General features: G+C 44.8%; 1 protein-coding gene across 2 annotated transcripts in view; it reads left to right on the forward strand.

The window, feature by feature from the left end:
- LOC144175926 (sodium-coupled monocarboxylate transporter 2-like) overlaps positions 1–17,113 on the forward strand; it is an 88,270-nt gene that overhangs the window by 4,284 nt on the left and 66,873 nt on the right. The gene's annotated exons all lie outside the window — the stretch shown is intronic.

Consider the following 17,113-nt stretch of genomic DNA (forward strand, 5'->3'; position numbering starts at 1 on the left):
CGATTCCTAGTTTCAGGATCACTATCCACAAAAATACTGTCGGACACAATGAGGATTCCCAGCTTCTCGCCCGGCTGCACCGCCCCCAGGAAGTGACACGCCCTTCAAGATAGCACGCCCACACACATGCACACACACTTGACAGAGGCCAGTGTAAAGCGGGGGTTTCATCCGTGCCAACAATGCAGGTCGCTAAAGCACGCGAGACCTCCGAGTTCCTTGCCCTTCACTGGGAGCTAATCGCTCGTGTTTGTCGTCGGGCCGCCGCAGCCACTTTTGGGTTTCCTCGATTTCCTGGTCGTCCGCCTCCCGAGGGAAGCGCCCGGGAGTGTCACCGAGTGGCTGTGGTCGGCGGCTCCTTACCTGCAGTCCGAAGCAGTAGTCCCCCCCCCCCACTCCCCCCCCTCCCCCCCAATCCGTTAAGGGCTTTTGCCTGCTGTCCCGCGGGCAGTGGCTCGTTGGAATCAATGCTCAACATGTCACCACCATGTCGTTGTCGAAGGTCGACCAATGAGTCATAACAATTCTTAGCTGCCCGACGTGCCGAAAGCGGTCATGAACTCGTAATTTACCTACAGCCCGCACTGTAGGGGAGAGATATTCCCGTAACCGGAATTCTGTCCGGTTCCTACATCTTTGAGATAGCTGTGGACGACGCATTTGATTATGCAGATGACGAGTAACCTCTAGAGGTGCCTACAACAGAGAAACATGGAACATGCTGCGCCTCCTTTGCACCAATGTATATTTAGCGGTGGCTACTAACAAACGGTGCGATGCATTCAGCAGCTCGAGAAAGCTTTTCTGAGACCAGATACGAACACGAAACGAGCGAGCATGACGCAGGTTTTTCGCAGAATATTAAAACATTTTGCGTGGAGAATTTTTCACTCGTTATTAAAAAGCACCCTCTTCGCTGGAGTATTTGATACCAGCACTAATTCTTATTATGATCGCCTGGCCACAAACATTCGGCATTTTGCTTAGCTCAAAACTCCGCTTATTTCAAATTGTCAGCTAACTTTACAACTTCGAGTCAACCAGCAACTGCTGTAGTTGGAAAAAGGCTAACAAAAAACTAAAACAAAGCAGGTATGCAGTGTGCAGGTTGCTCACTTACTCCTTATCCCCTATGTCATGCACGCGCCAAGGAAGGAAAGCTCTATCGCTGTCAAAAATACGCATGTCAAGCTGTCGTAACCTTTGCCCTCACGATGCATTTCAACTGTTTCCAAAACCTCCCGTTCGCACTGATAAGAGTCACGAAGCACAACCGCGCATACTTCGAACAGAGGCGAACACTTGAAATCGTGGGTATGACTAACCAAGTTTACATCTGTCCTCTTTTACGCTCGATTGGCGTGTCCAGAAAGCCATTGATTGATGCACCCACTAATTTTCTCTGACACAAAAATGGCTGCTTAAACATGTCAGTGCAGCCCACGTACTGACGTTGGTAATTAACCCCGCACTTTGTCTTTTCTCTGGCAACCGGACAGGCATAGGAGAGCTTTTATGCTGCAGACATGATGACGTTTACATTGCCTTTCCACCAATCTTTTAAAAATTGTGTGAGAGGCGGAGAGAAACTTCTTATCTTGACATATATGAGTATTTATGGCTGTTTTGTTCTTTCACGTGCGGCACCTTTGTTCGGGGACCTGTCTCTGTAGGCGAAAAAAATAAACAAACGATAGCATGAATGGAAGATTTCTTTCTCTCGTTACATTCGTGTCAGTGCGCAGCATTTTTTGCTCGTTTGTTTCGTTGTTAAAGTGAAAAACATACTTTGCAAACCCCAACCTAGTGAACGTCGATTTCCAGCTTGCTCCTTTTCCATGCCCGCAGTTGAGGATCTGTATAATGAATGAGGCATTTTGCCTAGAACACAAAAGAGGAGTTTTACGTGTCGCTTTATTTGCGAGAGTGCACGTTCTTCCCGCGAACGCAAGAGAAGCTTGTGCGCCAGTCGATGTGCCTCCGAAGCGTCTAGATGTCTTTGAAGCATGATCTGGGGTTCTGGTTACGGCAGGTACGCGGTTTCGTTCATTTATTATTTTATTTGCCGGGTGTGCGTGCAGAGGGCACTGCTGTTTCTCACCAGAGCCGACGCGCAATCAAATTTAAAGAAACCGCAGCTACAGTTTATCAGGGCGAGATATTCGTGCGAACGCAAGAGAGCATTGTCCGCCAGTCGACGTTGCGCCGAAATGGAGCCTGGCTTTCTGATTTCAACCAACGCAGGTATGGAGAGCACCGAAAGTGCCTGCTCCTCAAGTAGACATCATCCCGGATACTTGAGAGGCTAAACCAGACACGCCCAACCCTGCTGGGAAGGCTCTTTGGTACACAAACAGCACTCACTCAGCAGAGAAGGATATCGCCACCCTGGAGTAATAGTTGGCCACAACCTGCCATGAATTACCAAAAAAATTTGGTTCGCATTCACCAGCAGCAGTAGAGCACCCTACCACGGCGGCTGTGAGGCCAGCGCCACAGCACAGGGTGCCAAGAATTTCTGGGTCGGGACAGGTCGCATTGGAACATGACCCTTGCAATGTTTAACGCACGAACCCTCGCTAGCGAGAGAAGCTTACCTGTATGACTAGAGGTGCTCTCCGACATCAGATTGGATATCATGAGGTGAAGCGCAGTTAGAACAGGAGAGGGATTCATGGGGCTGAATAGCAGGCATATATTATGCTGCAGAGGACTCCACGAGAAGAAAGAACATGAAGGGGCATTTCTAATCCACAAAGGATTACCCGGCAACGAGGAAAAATCATTCAGCATTAACGAAAAGGGTCGCAGCTGTTGTGAACAAACTAAAGAAGCGTTAGATTAAAAATAGCCCAGGCCTATGCCCAAACAACTAGCTTCGATAATAGTCGTACACATTTTCTTCGAGGTTACGGCATGAGCAATAAAGAAGGTAACAACACTGTTCACGAGTGTGATGGGAACTTGTAATGCAAAAGCCCGTAAGCGCAAAAGGGAGAAAGTACGCGGAGAACCTTGGAATATACAATCGCAGCAATGGAGAAGATACACTGGTGGAATTTGGGGCGAGAAATAACCTGCGGTTGATGAACGCATTCTTCTACAAACAAAAAAGTAAGAAAACATAGAAAAGTGCTGATGGTACAACAAAAAATGAAATTGACTTTGTTTTACGTTGGGGCCTGGATATTCTGCAGTAAGTACAGGCGCTAGGTAAGGTGCGCAACAGCGATTATAGGATGGTTAGATGAAAGGTAAGCTTGAATCTAAGAAGAAAAAAAAGGAAACTCGCGAAAAGTAAGAAAACCAGTATAGGGTCAGTCACAGCCATGCCAGAGGACTTTAAAATATCTCTCCAAAAAAAGTGCGCGCGTCTCCACGAGCAGAACGAGAATTGCGTTCACAGAGCAAACGATAACGTAACAACGGCCATTACAGCATCTTGAGCAGCTGTGTGAGAAGCAACATATAAAAAAGAAACTGAACAAATCTCTAAGAAAACGAAGGAACTAATTGGGAAACGTAAGAGCATAAAGGTGTCAAGTTCGGTGCATCAAACTGAGTTAGAAGAGCTGTGGAAACTGATTAACCGAAGTAAAACAAACGTTGTTCATACATAGAACAATGCAAGAATCAAGGAAACGCTGCAAGTTGGAGGAAGTGTGAACACAGCTAAGAGGAAGCTCGCCATCAGCAACGGCTGAATGTACTCACTTGGAGGCAAACAGGGTAACATTACGCGCAACATGAACCAGATAATAAAGGTAGCAGAACGATTATACTCCAGACTGTATGCCAGTGACGTTAGATAAAACGAAACAACTGCGATTGCATGCTTGCGATGTTCTACTAGTTACTTAACTTGAAGTACGAAAGGCTCCCGAAGACATGAAAATAGGAAAAGCTGCTGGTGACCACAGGATAACCGTGAATATTTTGAAGGACAGAGGGGATATAGTACTGAAAAGCTTGGTGCAGTATTTTCGGAACGCTTAATTAAGGACTCGAAAAGTACCCTTACCTCTGAAAAACGCAACGTTATTCTGATTCACTTAAAGGAAATACCAAGGAACTTGGGAATTACAGACCCATAATCTCACTCTGTTATTTACTAGTTTTTTACCAAAATAATATTAACGGTATGAAAGACAAACTGGTTTCCCTACAACCCGGAGAGCAGGCTGGGTTTAGAAAAGGGCGCTCAAATATGTGTTGCATCCGTGTGGTCAGAGAACTGGTAGAAAAATGGAGATTGTCATAGCGTCTTTACATGGTGTTTATGTGCTATGATAGACCGTTTGAATCAGTAGAAACCAGCGCAGTGCTGAAAGCAATAATGAACTATGGAATATAAGATATTTACATAAGCAACCTATCCGACATGTATCAGGGATTTTATGGCAAGAATAACACTTCCCAAGAAAAACGAAAAATTTTTGTTCCGAAAAAGTGCAGGGCAGAGAGACATGGTCTCGCCAACACTGTTCGCAGCATGTCTGGAGGGGGGTGTTTATAAAGTTTGGCTAAAGAAAACAGGTGAATAAGGATACACCAAGAATACTTGAGTCATTTGAGGTTTGCACGGGACCTAGTATTTCTGAGTGGGTCTGCAGAGCACCTGCAAAAGAATGCTTCAGCAAATCAAGTAGAAATCATGGCGGTGGATATTAAAACAAGAATAAATTTAAAGTCATGCCGAATACGACTGCCGAAATTGCTCTCTTCAGCTTAGAAAACCAGGCGCTAGAAGAAGAAAAAGTAGAAAAAGCAGATTGCCTTTTTTATTTCCGGGATGCGTTTGAGCAGATTAACCACTCATTTGTGATATTAAAACTCCGTAGATTAATTTTAGACGCCAAAATATTAACATGGTGTAATGCTTTCGTACCAACCGGGAACAGTAACTATTAATGACAATGACTCCCCTCTAATCAAAGTAACGTCTGGTCTACCGCAAGGTTCTGTCTTAGGTTCATTACCCTTTCCTGTTTACATTAATCATTTACCTTGTTGTGTCTCTTCTCCCGTACATTTAAATGCAGAGGATGGCGTCATTTATCGCTAAATCAATAATGATAATGACATGATCAAGTTGCAGCAATATTTAGATAACATTATGTCTGGGTGTGAAAATTGGATGATGGAACTAAATTCAGACAAATGTAAATTCGCGTCTCGCATCTCAATGAGGATGCCCCTGTATATAAGCTAAACAACATTCACTTTAAAAGCGCAAAACCTTACCGTTATCTAGGCGTGCACCTAACTTCAACATTATCGTGGAAACCACATATCGAGACCGTATCAAGCAATGAGAACCGCATGCTAGGTTATCTGCGGAGCAAGTTTAACACAGCCCATGTTTCATTAAAACAACTTTTGTATAAAACGTTAGTGCGATTCAAACTTGACTATGCCATTGCTGTAAGAGATCCATGTCACGCTAATTTTGATGAAGCCGTTGAACTTGTACGAAACAACCCATGTTGGTTCATCCTATCCTATTAGAACTGCACAGCCAGTGTCACATCCTTGAAGTCTAGATTTTCTTTACCTTGTTTATTGTGCGTCGGAAAGTTTTTTGCCTTAGTCTCTTTCTCAAGAGATACAATCATGCTTCACCTAAAAATACTGTTATCTCGCTCCTTGCGTACCTTTCTGTTCGTATACATAACAATATTCAAGTCGCGATAACCCAACGTAACACGAATACCTTCCTTTCTTATCCTTTTTGTCAGATTGTATTAGCTTTTTTTCTGGGAAACAATGCGGCACAACTCATTTTCATATTGCTATATAGGGTGCGCGGATTCCAGCGGCCTATGCATCCTATGCATCCTTACTCTTGGGTTGTTTTTACAGTGCTGCTGTTTTGTGCATTGTTGCATTACCTGTGTAGCATGGCAGCCTGCAGTTTTTGTGTCGCCACCATGTTCACCTACATTTTCTTTTTTTATGTACCCCACTCTTCTCTACAATGCGTAAGCGATTGAGGGTATGTGAAATAAATAAATGTAACTACCTCGGACAGATGACGCTCATACAAAAATACCGAATGGTCGGCTATAGAAAATCGTTTTGTGGTCGTCTTTCGCAATTTGGCTCAATTATGTTTACACGTTTCTATGGCTGTCTTTAGCGATTCGTATCGACATTTATATGAATGTCTTTAGCTTCTTCTAGAGCCAGTTCTATTGTAGTTTTTAGCTATTAGTATCGGAATTTCTATGAGTGTCTTTAGCTTCTTGTATAGCCGATTCTATGGCTGTCTTTAGCGTCTTCTATGGCCGGTTCTGTGGTTGTCTTAAGCTATTCGCATTAACATTCCTATGGGTGTCTTAAGCTTCTTCTATAGCCGGTTATATGATTGTCTTTACGAATTCGTATCAATATTTATATGGGTATCGTGAGCTCTTCTTATCGATATCTCTATGGCTGTAGAAAAAGCTAAAGACACCCATATAAATGTCTGTATGAATCGCTTAAGACAGCCACATAAACGTCTATAGCTAATTTGACCAAATAGCCAAAAACTACCACAAAAGGATTTTGAATAGCCGACCATGAGATATTTTTGCATGCGCTCAGCCAGATGGGAATCCAGCACGGTGTCATGCCGGCATATAGTCTTGCACATGTCTAGAACTTCTCCTGGGGTACTTTTTAGGTTGTGTGCCTAGCTGCATTCTGTGATAAATGCTCGCACCGAGGGCACTGAGTATAAGCTGCCTATGCCGTGTCGCAGAATGTTCATTGGAAAAACGGGTGGGTGCTGACTTCAATGCTTTCGTGAATGTCCCAATAGAGAGGAAGAGGGCACATGTGAAAACTTGGCCAGTCATTGCCACAATTGCGAATTTGCCCATCTGTTTGAAGAATGCAGGGTTGTGTTTCGTGACCCCGATCGATCAGCGCACACGGGAGATTCTGGGAGAGCTTGACTGCACCGCGAGGGCGAAGACTGAGGCAGCGTGAGGTGGTTATCTTCTATGTCGAAAGAGCAGGCCTTTCTGGTTGCGTGCTTGACATGGAGATGAGGAAGGAGTTTGCGCCTTTACACAGCGCAGCTACTCTTTTTCAGTTTATATTGAGCTAGCAATATTACGCTCATTTTTTACGCGGCTGCTAGGCGTCCGATATCAGCTGTACTCATTAAGCACCTGCGGAAGTACGTTATCGGTGCTTACAGCGAACTGCATGCAACTGCAGCATCCAGATACGCGGGCTTGCAGGATTACGAAATAGCGAGGAGCGACAACTTGAGCGCGGAAAAAGGACAATGATGCTACGGCCGAGGCAAAAGAAAAGATGCGAGACTTGAGAAAGCGCTACGCCTGTGCACTGAAGTATGTTGCTGAGCAGACACGGTCACCAGCTGTGTCCTCAACTTTCACCACCACCAAAGCGTCTCTCCGAGCACCAATAATGATGCCACCGCCTACATTGTGTCACCTAGCTTTACAAACTCCGGCCATTCCCAATAACCTGACACCTGGGGAGGAACGAAGCATACAGTGTATAAGGGTATTCAAAGATTGTAAGTCTCTCTGTCTTGCCACACGGCGTGCGCTGATTGGGCGCCGGAGAAGCACCTGAGGCAGTCACATGGTCCTGTGTAGCCTTGAAAGATAATCTGGTAGCATAATGCTTACGAGGAACACATGGTAGCGGTTCCCGTTGTTCTCAGGCGCCTTATCATCAGTAATACGGTTTTGATGCGGAGCACTTCGCGTCTTAGGCCTTGGCACCATAGCGTTTTGTTCCACGGAGATGAACCAGTTAAGAGGCGCGGTATACAGCTTTCCTTTAAAAATCTGGTGTCTTTGAAGCACGAAGCGTTATAGGGCAAGGCGTTGGAAAGCGAGTGTTCGGGTGCGTTCTTTTAATGCGCGTTTTTACCCACGGCGATGAAATGGTCTAGCACGCGGCGCTGGGAAACGATTATGCAGGCGTGTTATTTTGTACGTGTTACCTTCTAGCGCGCTGCGTTGGAAAACGATTGTGCTAGTTTTTTACTACCGTGATTACACGAGACAACGACAGGCGACGCCATCAGCTCAAGCACCTTACATGCTTCTTCCCTAAAAGGGGGTAAAAGATTAACGCCGGGCTCTGACACACCAAGGAGAACCTAATTTTTACCAGAAACGAAATACACTGTGTCTCAGTACGAAACAAAAGAGTGTATGTGCAGTCTTATTACTAAAAAAACGAAATAAACCATTTTGCGATCGTGGCAATGCTGCAAGCTCTATCCATCAAACGATGAACGACGCCATGTGGCAAATTAAAAATAACTATAAGAATCGGCCAGCATGTGATCCCCGGAAGACGTCACGCAAGAATCTTCGGCAAGGCCCTACAGAAAAGCGTCAAAGCCGATGTCACAATCGCGATAATACAGGAATTCTTTTACCACCTAACGCACATTATCAAACGCCTATACAGGGGAAGTGCAGGAATGACGGAAAAAACATCATGAAACTCGTGCAGGCACTGATGATGAGCAGGGTGTCGTACAGCCTGTATTAACAGAAACTTTTTACCCGCCGCACTGAAGAAAGCCAAATAAAGAACACCATCAGGACAACAAATAGGGCAGCACTTCATTAAGGGCCTTTAAATTGTGTCTTATATTATTCTTTGAAAAATTCAGAGAAGCCACTTTCCCAACACAAAAACAGTGTCTGGTATAAACAAATTGGGGACCGGTGGTGCTTTAAACCATAGGCGCACTTCCAGGAAAAAAACTGGACGCCATGATGGATACGTTCCTTATCTAGTGAATTTGCACGAAAGCACTCCCCGTACAGAAACACATAGATCCTAAACTACGCGAGGACAGGTGACAAGCACAGTTAAAGTTCACTTGGGGAATGTTGCAACACCTTGAAAACATCAATATACACTCACGCCCGGATGTTCCAAAGTACAAAGGCAACAATTGTCGAGCTGGAGTACCGCGGCAATCCCTCTAATGGCATTACTTTTCTGCACACTAGAATAGAATCGTCTTTACGATCCCCCTAGCAGAACGATCTAACATATGCTTAAGCATCATTACAATCGCTCAATAGGCCGCTAGTTCCTTAGCTGCAGGTAGACTAAGTGAAAGCATGAGAAAGATTAATCAGTTCAGAATGATAAAAGTTCACAAAACACCAAAACACGGGTACACGGGTATACGACAGAGCGACACAAATGACCAGGATCCACCCGGACACGCACACCGAACTCCCTGCTCACCTTGACCATCCCAATTCAAACTCAACAATATGGAAAACGTCTCCTCTTCTTACGCCTAGGAACACGATCTATCCGCGTGCCACGCGGGTATCTCATTCCTTCGAATCGTATACTCTGCTCAGGATGCAAACCAGCAGAGATATCCAAAAATCTATATAAGCGAAGAATATTTGGTAGGAAATATCTGACATTAACTTAAATCTGTACTAAATACGGGCAAACACCCCCTCTGTCCTGCGAGATCCTGTCATGTCCGTGGATATGGTCAGCGATATCAAACTGAAACAATGTATATTTTCGCTATATCGATACATGACATGCTGCCATGCCTCGCTTCTCACCACAAGATCCCCGTGAGCTGATTCAGCGTCCGTGGAATTGTGGTCTATCTGCTTATCCTCGGTTTCCTAACATTCAATACTCTTAAAACAGACAGCCCTCTCTCTCTCTATCTGTCTCTCTCTCTCTCTCTCTCTCTCTCTCTCTCTCTCTCTCTCTCTGTTTGTATTATATAAAATATAAAACGCAAAATTCAATCAGGCCACCCTGTTAAACACTTCAAACTTCGACACTGTTTCCTTCTCTTTCCAACAGACCACCACCCTGCAACTGCAACGTTTTACGCCCATATCTAAGCCGCGCGAGCGTAGATGTCCTCTGAGTTTTTTTATGCTGCGGTGATTCAAAGCATTTTCGCTCGTTCGCTTTAGTGAAAATCAGCACCAAAAAAACAGAAAAGGTAAATGCAGCTACACTCTTATAAAACGCTCCCTTGACGTCGGAGTAACTCTAGCGCGGCATATATCCTAAGACGTAGACGTAGATGTAATCTGCAACATTTTGGTTACAGTGTTTCCTGGGCCCGTTACTGTTCCTGGTCTACATAAATGACCTGCCCCTCACCATCTCATCACGGATACGACTCTTTGCTGACGATGGTATTATATACCGTACGATTACTAGCCTTAACGACCACCTTTCCTTACAAAATGACTTTAACATAATCTACAATTGGTGTAATATGTGGCAAATGTTACTTAATTTGAGTAAATGCAAAGTAATGTCTTTTAATCGGAAACACGATAATTCAGATTTTCTTTATTCCATCAACCACAGTGCAGTTTCGGAAGCCGCTTCCTATAAATATCTTGGTGTTCATCTAACACCTAATCTCTCCTGGAGTACCCACATTTCCGCCATCTGCGCAAAGGCTTCTAAATCGCTCGGTTATTTGCGACGAAATTTACGATGCGCACGAGCCCTTGTCCGCAAACATGCGTATCTAACCTTTATTCGTTCACAGCTAGAATTCGCATCGGCAATCTGGTCCCCTCACCAAAACTACCTAATCGTCCAGCTGGGATCTATTCAAAACAGAGCCGCCAGATTTATTACACGCAAGTACGACCGTCATCTTAGCGTTACCCAAATGAAACAAGAGTTATCACTTCAGCCGCTAGATACCCGTCGAACTATCGCGCTATTATGCCTTTTTCATAAATACATAGTTCGCGTCACACCTAACCCACTTCCTCTTAACGCCCCAGTACGTACGTCACGACGCCTTCATAATAGTCACAGTTTCACGCGAATTTTTGGCAAGATGCTTGCTTTCGATTCATCGGCATTGCCTCGAGCAATCATGCACGGGAATGATCTTCCTGACCAAATTGCATCCATACTTCGTCAAGATAGCTTTACCGAAAATCTGCACCGACATTTTTCTTAGTAATTGTGTAATGATGAATTGCTAGAATAATATTGTTACTGTTTATGGGTGTTTCCCCCTTGTATTTGTGTTTTTGTGATGTTTTTTATTCCACAAAAACCCTGTGCGTTTGTCATCATTGTCTGTTAGAAACGTGTATGACGTGTTTCATTTACGTCTGTAAGCCGATTACCCAAACTCTATATTGTGTACTTGTCTTTTATTCTTTTTCCCCACTTTTTTTATGTTCTTTCAAAAACTCAATGCTCTTCAATGGGCCTGTCAGGTACATTAAATAAATAAATAAATAAATAAATAAATAAATAAATAAATAAATAAATAAATAAATGTGCCGATTTGAAAATAAAATTTCACTTAGAAGTAGCGCATGTCCCCGTCCGTTACGTCGTTTTTTTAAATATTTTGGCGCGTAAAAGTCTTATCATGGAATGCTTGTACTCACACGTTGTTAGTGTGCCCTATCTGATATTCCGTATTTAGGATCATATATGCACAGCCTCCCAACTTTTTAATAATATAGGGAGAGCGACGACCGATCGGCATGTCAGCTCATTATCGCGGGGTTCACCAGTGAAATCGGCGAGAGTACGCGCACGCGCATAGACCTATCTGCTGTGTGGAGCGTCATCTGCTCCGCTGTTCTCCTCAGGGCAACACACCTCCTGTGTTTCTCATCTTGCAAGGTCATTTCGCTCCCGCCAAAGAAAGCTAATCAGCGTGAGGGACAAGCTTTTATTTTTAACAGATTTCTTCTTTTGTCGCAGTACATCGCGCAGCGGCCTAAGGCCATTCCGAACAAAAGAACCGACCTGTTCTACTTTTATTTATCTTTCCAGTGGCATTCCTCGCGCTGTGCGGGGCAAGTGATGCGAAAGAAAAATAAGCGCGTATTTGATATGCGCATGACCTTGAAATAACCACGGTTTCTTGTGAACATAGTCATTCAATGGCAGTGGCATGGGGTGTACCGCTCTCGAGGAAACAGCGTAGCAGACGACACTCGTACAGCACATAGTCCTATGCGCGGGCGCGTACTCTCGCCTATTTCGCTGCTGAACACCGTGATAAGGCGCTGACATGCCGACCGGTCTTCGCTCCCGCTATAGTATTAAAAATTTGGGAGGCTGTACATATCACCGGCCGCCACACAGTTTTTGTTATCTTGAAATGAGGCTTCAAAGCTTTGGCAACAGTTCGATTTTGTGCGCTTGTGTAGGTTTGTGTGTGTCCGCGTGTGTGTGTGTATGTGTGTGGGCATGCGTGTCTGTGCTTGTGTCTCTGTGTGTGGGGGGGCGTGTGTCTGTGCGTGCGTGTGTATGTGTATGTGTGTATGTGTATGGCTTGTGTTTGCGCGCTGCGTGTATGTATGGGTGCATGCGTTTTGTGATTGTGTGTGTGTGTGTGAGGGAGTGTGTGCGTGAGCATGTGCGTGTTTGTGTGCGCGTGCGTGTGCATGTGCGTGTGTATGTGTTTGTGCGTGAGCATGTGCGTGTGCGTGTGTTTGTGTGTGTGTGTGCGCGTGTGTTTTTGCGTGTGCATGTGCGTGTGTGTGCCTGTGTGCGCGTGCGTGTGCGTGTTCGCGTGCGTGTGTGCATGCGTGTGTGTGTGTGTGTGTGCGTGTGTGTTTTTTTAGTTTTCCCTAGCGGCTTATGATTTGAGTTCCTCCTGTTGATATTATATGCTTGCCCTTACTCTATGCCCCCTCAGACATGTAAGCTGTCATGAACAAATACGTAAATGCTTGGACGAGGCGCTTACACGGGCAAAACTCTACCAAACTATTAATTCGTGTGAAAACTTGTCAACGGTGTTCAGCACAAAGAAATGAGGTCTATTTGAGAGAAAAAATCAATAGATAAGCCATGCTTTCAATCTTCTTTTGAACAAACGTGTGGTTTTTTTCTGTTTTTTCGATATCGAATAAAAAGCTACACCGTAAAAAACAAAGAAAAAACGCTCGCGGCCCTCCTGAGTGGCAGGGTTCCAAGTTCAAAAGTAACAGCAGCTTCCACCAGATGGTGCGAGCAGTGTCACATGGGAAAATGAATTGGCGCGAGCCTGAATGTATTTGCTGCATTAAAAAAGTTCTATCAAGCTTCGCTTTAGGATTGTCAAACGCCAGACATCTCCGCTGATAACATGAGCATCCGCGGCGTAAGTGAAGCTGGGATACTTTTTTTTCCACGTGATTTTGACCTAGCCCATCCCAGCGACGAGATTAAGGTATCGTATCACAGAAACCTTAAATTGCACTCCATGCAGCTGCGGCTAGGGTGGCTTTGAAGTATGGCCTATTTATTCATTGTTGATCTCGAATCTATGAGTTATGAGTGATGTGGTTGAATTAATAATGGTGAAACATGAAACAGCCAGGAAAGTGAGATATTCCTGGTTATGTAGTCTTTGTTTGGGCCCTTCATGCCGCATACGAGAGTAATAAACGCAGAAAAAGTTGCTGATGACCACTACTAGTGCGTCCAAAGATGTACGAAGCGTTAGAGTTAGTTCGACGTCGTTTGGGGGCATTTTGAAACGAAATTTTTATGATTGTCAATTACGTTTCCTAAACACTGAAGGTAAGCTAAGAGAGAAAAAGTAGTCACCACGGTTTTTAGTCACCGCAGCACATAAAAGACGAAGGCCGTCTGCGATTGTGGGGCTTATGTGTGTGTGAAATGTTTCTGCTATGGGGGTGGAAGTGTGAGTGTTTCAAGTGTTTTTCTATAGCGGCATGACCAAACCTAACGTGTCGATTTTTTCTGAGAGAGAGAACACGAGATATAGATAAAATACCTAATGAGTAAGAAATATTCTGAAAGTGGCAAAAGGAAAAACCGAATTTATGGAGCTCAAGTGTGCAATACCAAGTCCACAGCCCAATTAGCTCATGACTTGCTCTCTCAATTATTCAACCCTTTCTGCCATTGTGTCCTGTTTTGAGAATATTACTCAAGCTTCCCCTAGCAGCGGAGAAGAAAACAAAAACGGCTAGTTTTCTTGGAAATAGTTGTTCACGGGTGCCTCTTGCAGTACAAACAACAATTATTGGCTATTTTATAGAACTGAGGGCAAGGGAAAAGAAGGCGTGGCAGTGAAGACCAGACTGACGTCGGGGTGACTGGAAGGACCGAAGTCATAGTTTGAGGATATATCTGTAAATCTAAAAATAGTTTCACTACCAGCTTTAATTTTTACGCGGGATCAGTGCTTTTAAAAATTTACGGAAAGAAAAACACAATTTTTGCTTGAAATTAAAGCTCTATTACTTGATAACCTAATTCCATGTCAAGACTATAAACGGCTAATTACTTGCAGCACAAGCTCAATTTTCTATTTGTAGGCTTAAGTTGACGGGCTGGTCAGTGGTGTGTAGCCCGAAACAACCCCTTCCCATTTGAACCCGTCCCGTTTAAACTCCCTTCCGAAACACCCTACCCGTTCTACCTGTCCCGTGTGCGCCCATTCCCAAAACACCCTTCATGTTTGGGCGCTTCCTGTAAGAGCTAGTCCTGTAGAGCTAGCGCTAGTCCTGTGCAGTCTCTACTTTTGTCCCGTCCTTACCGCGCTACTTAACCATGTTTCACAGTTTGTAATTACATTTCGCGAGAACTGTTTCCTGTGTAGAGATGGAACAGTAGCACTATCGACCTCTAATTAGTTAATTGTTTTTGTTAAAAGACCAATCTTCGTTGTCGGCGAGAGCTGCAAACGCTACAATCAGCATGGCGGCCATAGAAAAAGGTTCTATTGGTTTATTGACGTCTTTTTCTTTTCGAAAAAGTGCATGTGAATTTGTCTATAAAACAATCCAATATTTTAAAACCGCGATATGCAACCGTCGGTACTCGAACCAACTATGCTGCCGGAGTATGTATGCCAGCAACACACTCCAGACCGCTTGACCAATGGAATAGCAGGCGGACGGGTGCGGTTTCAGCTGGAATTCACCAAAGCTGTACCAGGTCGGAGGAAACGCATGAAGCTACGTGTTGCTCTTTAGTTGGTGCCGCGTATCGTAACACAGACCATAACAATAAGGCTGTAGGTTATTAGGGTGTCGCCGTATATTGGCTCCGCCAGACTGGCTTTCTAACCTACTGTGGAATACGTTTGGCGTAACTTCAATTTAATTTTCTGGTTACCGTGGTCGTAAGAGTATTTTAAATGCAGAGAATTTCTTTAACTCACATGTAGCGTCCGCCGCCCGTCCGCAACAGCTCAGCGCGCAAGTGCGCCCTCTCCCCCACTCCTCCTCTCCTGGTACACGCTACCCTCCTCGCTCTCAACAACAGGTCCGCACCCCTCCCCCCTACACTATATAAAAAAATAATAGTTATCGGCGCCTGGTTTCGATCCCACGACCCAGTGGGCGGAACGCGAGGTACATGGTGCTCTTCCCACTGCGCCACAAAAGCGACACAATCAAAGGGTACGAACGCACCTTATATCCTTGACACATTCAAACTACGTCAAGAAGCTCCTGATACATGGCAGGAGTTGCATCGATCTCGTCTTCACCAGTTGCTTAAACGCACGACCACTGCTTAAAGACCCCTTAACAGTACACTTCAGCGACCACGAAGCCGTCGTTCTCAGCGTCCAATACAACGACAACAGCAACAAATAAATAAATAACGACTTACAACAACCTACTCCTTGCCTTCACTTCTGGCGTCACAAAAAAAAGAAAAACCCATCTCTCCACGAGGGGGACTCGAGTCGCAAAATCACGAAAGTAATAATTAATATATGAAAGAAATAGTAATAATTAATAGTAATAAGCAATAATAGTTAACACACTCACTACCACCCCACCACAATCCACCAAACACTAACGTTAACGCAATACACCCACCCCCTACGCGACGCATTTACTCGAGTCCCCCCTCGTGGGGGGATAGGCGCTCTTTTTTTTTCGTTAGGTTACGTAGGACGTACCTCAAAACATGGTGTTAAAATGCAGTCGGGCGTAACTTTACTTTCAAAAATCGCACACCTCGGTCCCAGTCAGCTAAGTAGAACTAGGTACGTTATTCCGGGGAGGGACTAAATGGGAAAATACGAAACGGGAAGGGTGTTTTGTGCCGGATTGAAGCGGGAGGGCACAAAGCGGAAGGTTCAAATTTAAACGGGTTCAATTGAGAACAGGCGAAATAGGAAAGGGCGAAGCGGGAAGGTCGTTTTGCGCCGGGATAAAACGAGAAGGAACAAGTGAGAAGGTGGGAATGGGAATGGGTTCAAACGGGAATCTCCCGGCCAGTGCGGCCCCCGATGTCTCAAAAATAGTGCGATGTGTAACGTTTTAGTTGTTCTTCAGATTATCGTTAGATATGGTCATGCTGCGTGGAACGGGGTCGGTGTTTCCGCGTATTTAGCACAGTTTTATTAATTTTTTCACAGAATCTCTTCAAAGGTCTTCCGTGTCTTTTGACAGCGTGGCGTTAAAATATTGCCGTTTTTTTGGTCATGTGGCGCAATACTGGCGTCGGTTTACGTTCCTGGAGGAGAGCCCTTTAAGCGAGAGGTAGACTGGAGGATCGCGTAGGAAGTTTACGGTACATCTGTGTACCGGGTAATTAGACGGGTCCTGCGGCGGGAACAGAATCCCGGCCGTCGTTTCTCGAGTGGTTTGTCTACGCTCCGAGCATAGGAGAGTTAGACGGAGTTGAGAAGACCGAGGCACTTGTATGCACTTAGAGGTAGCCCGTAACTGCAGTTTGAAGTTTCGACTTGCTATAACTCCTGTATCCAGTCACTGTAATGTAAATAGTGGTATATAAAGTCTTCGTTTTACTTTATCAAATCCAAACTGCTCGAGTTCGTCAATTCGGCCATCATCTTCGAGGACATCAACACCAGCGCCATGCGAGCATCCTGCCATATCAACCGGAGCCCCGCAATTGGGTTCCTGATCGCCACCGGACTTCGGGGGAGCGAACTCATCAATCTTTACTCCCGTCTCGAATTTGTTTTTTCGACGGGCTATTTTTGCGCTAGGAGAAGACCTTTCCTTGCTTGTTACAAAAACCCAACTTTGGGGCATTTCCAGGGGTGTGAATATTGGGGATGAAGGACTGGCTTAAAAGCTGTCGTGATGACCGGGGTCATTTGGTTTTTTTCGGTGTGGGTAACTTTGGG

Source organism: Haemaphysalis longicornis, unplaced genomic scaffold (assembly GCF_048455015.1).
Source record: "Haemaphysalis longicornis isolate Haplotype H1 unplaced genomic scaffold, Haemaphysalis longicornis Haplotype H1 scaffold_3, whole genome shotgun sequence".
Taxonomy (NCBI): domain Eukaryota; kingdom Metazoa; phylum Arthropoda; class Arachnida; order Ixodida; family Ixodidae; genus Haemaphysalis; species Haemaphysalis longicornis.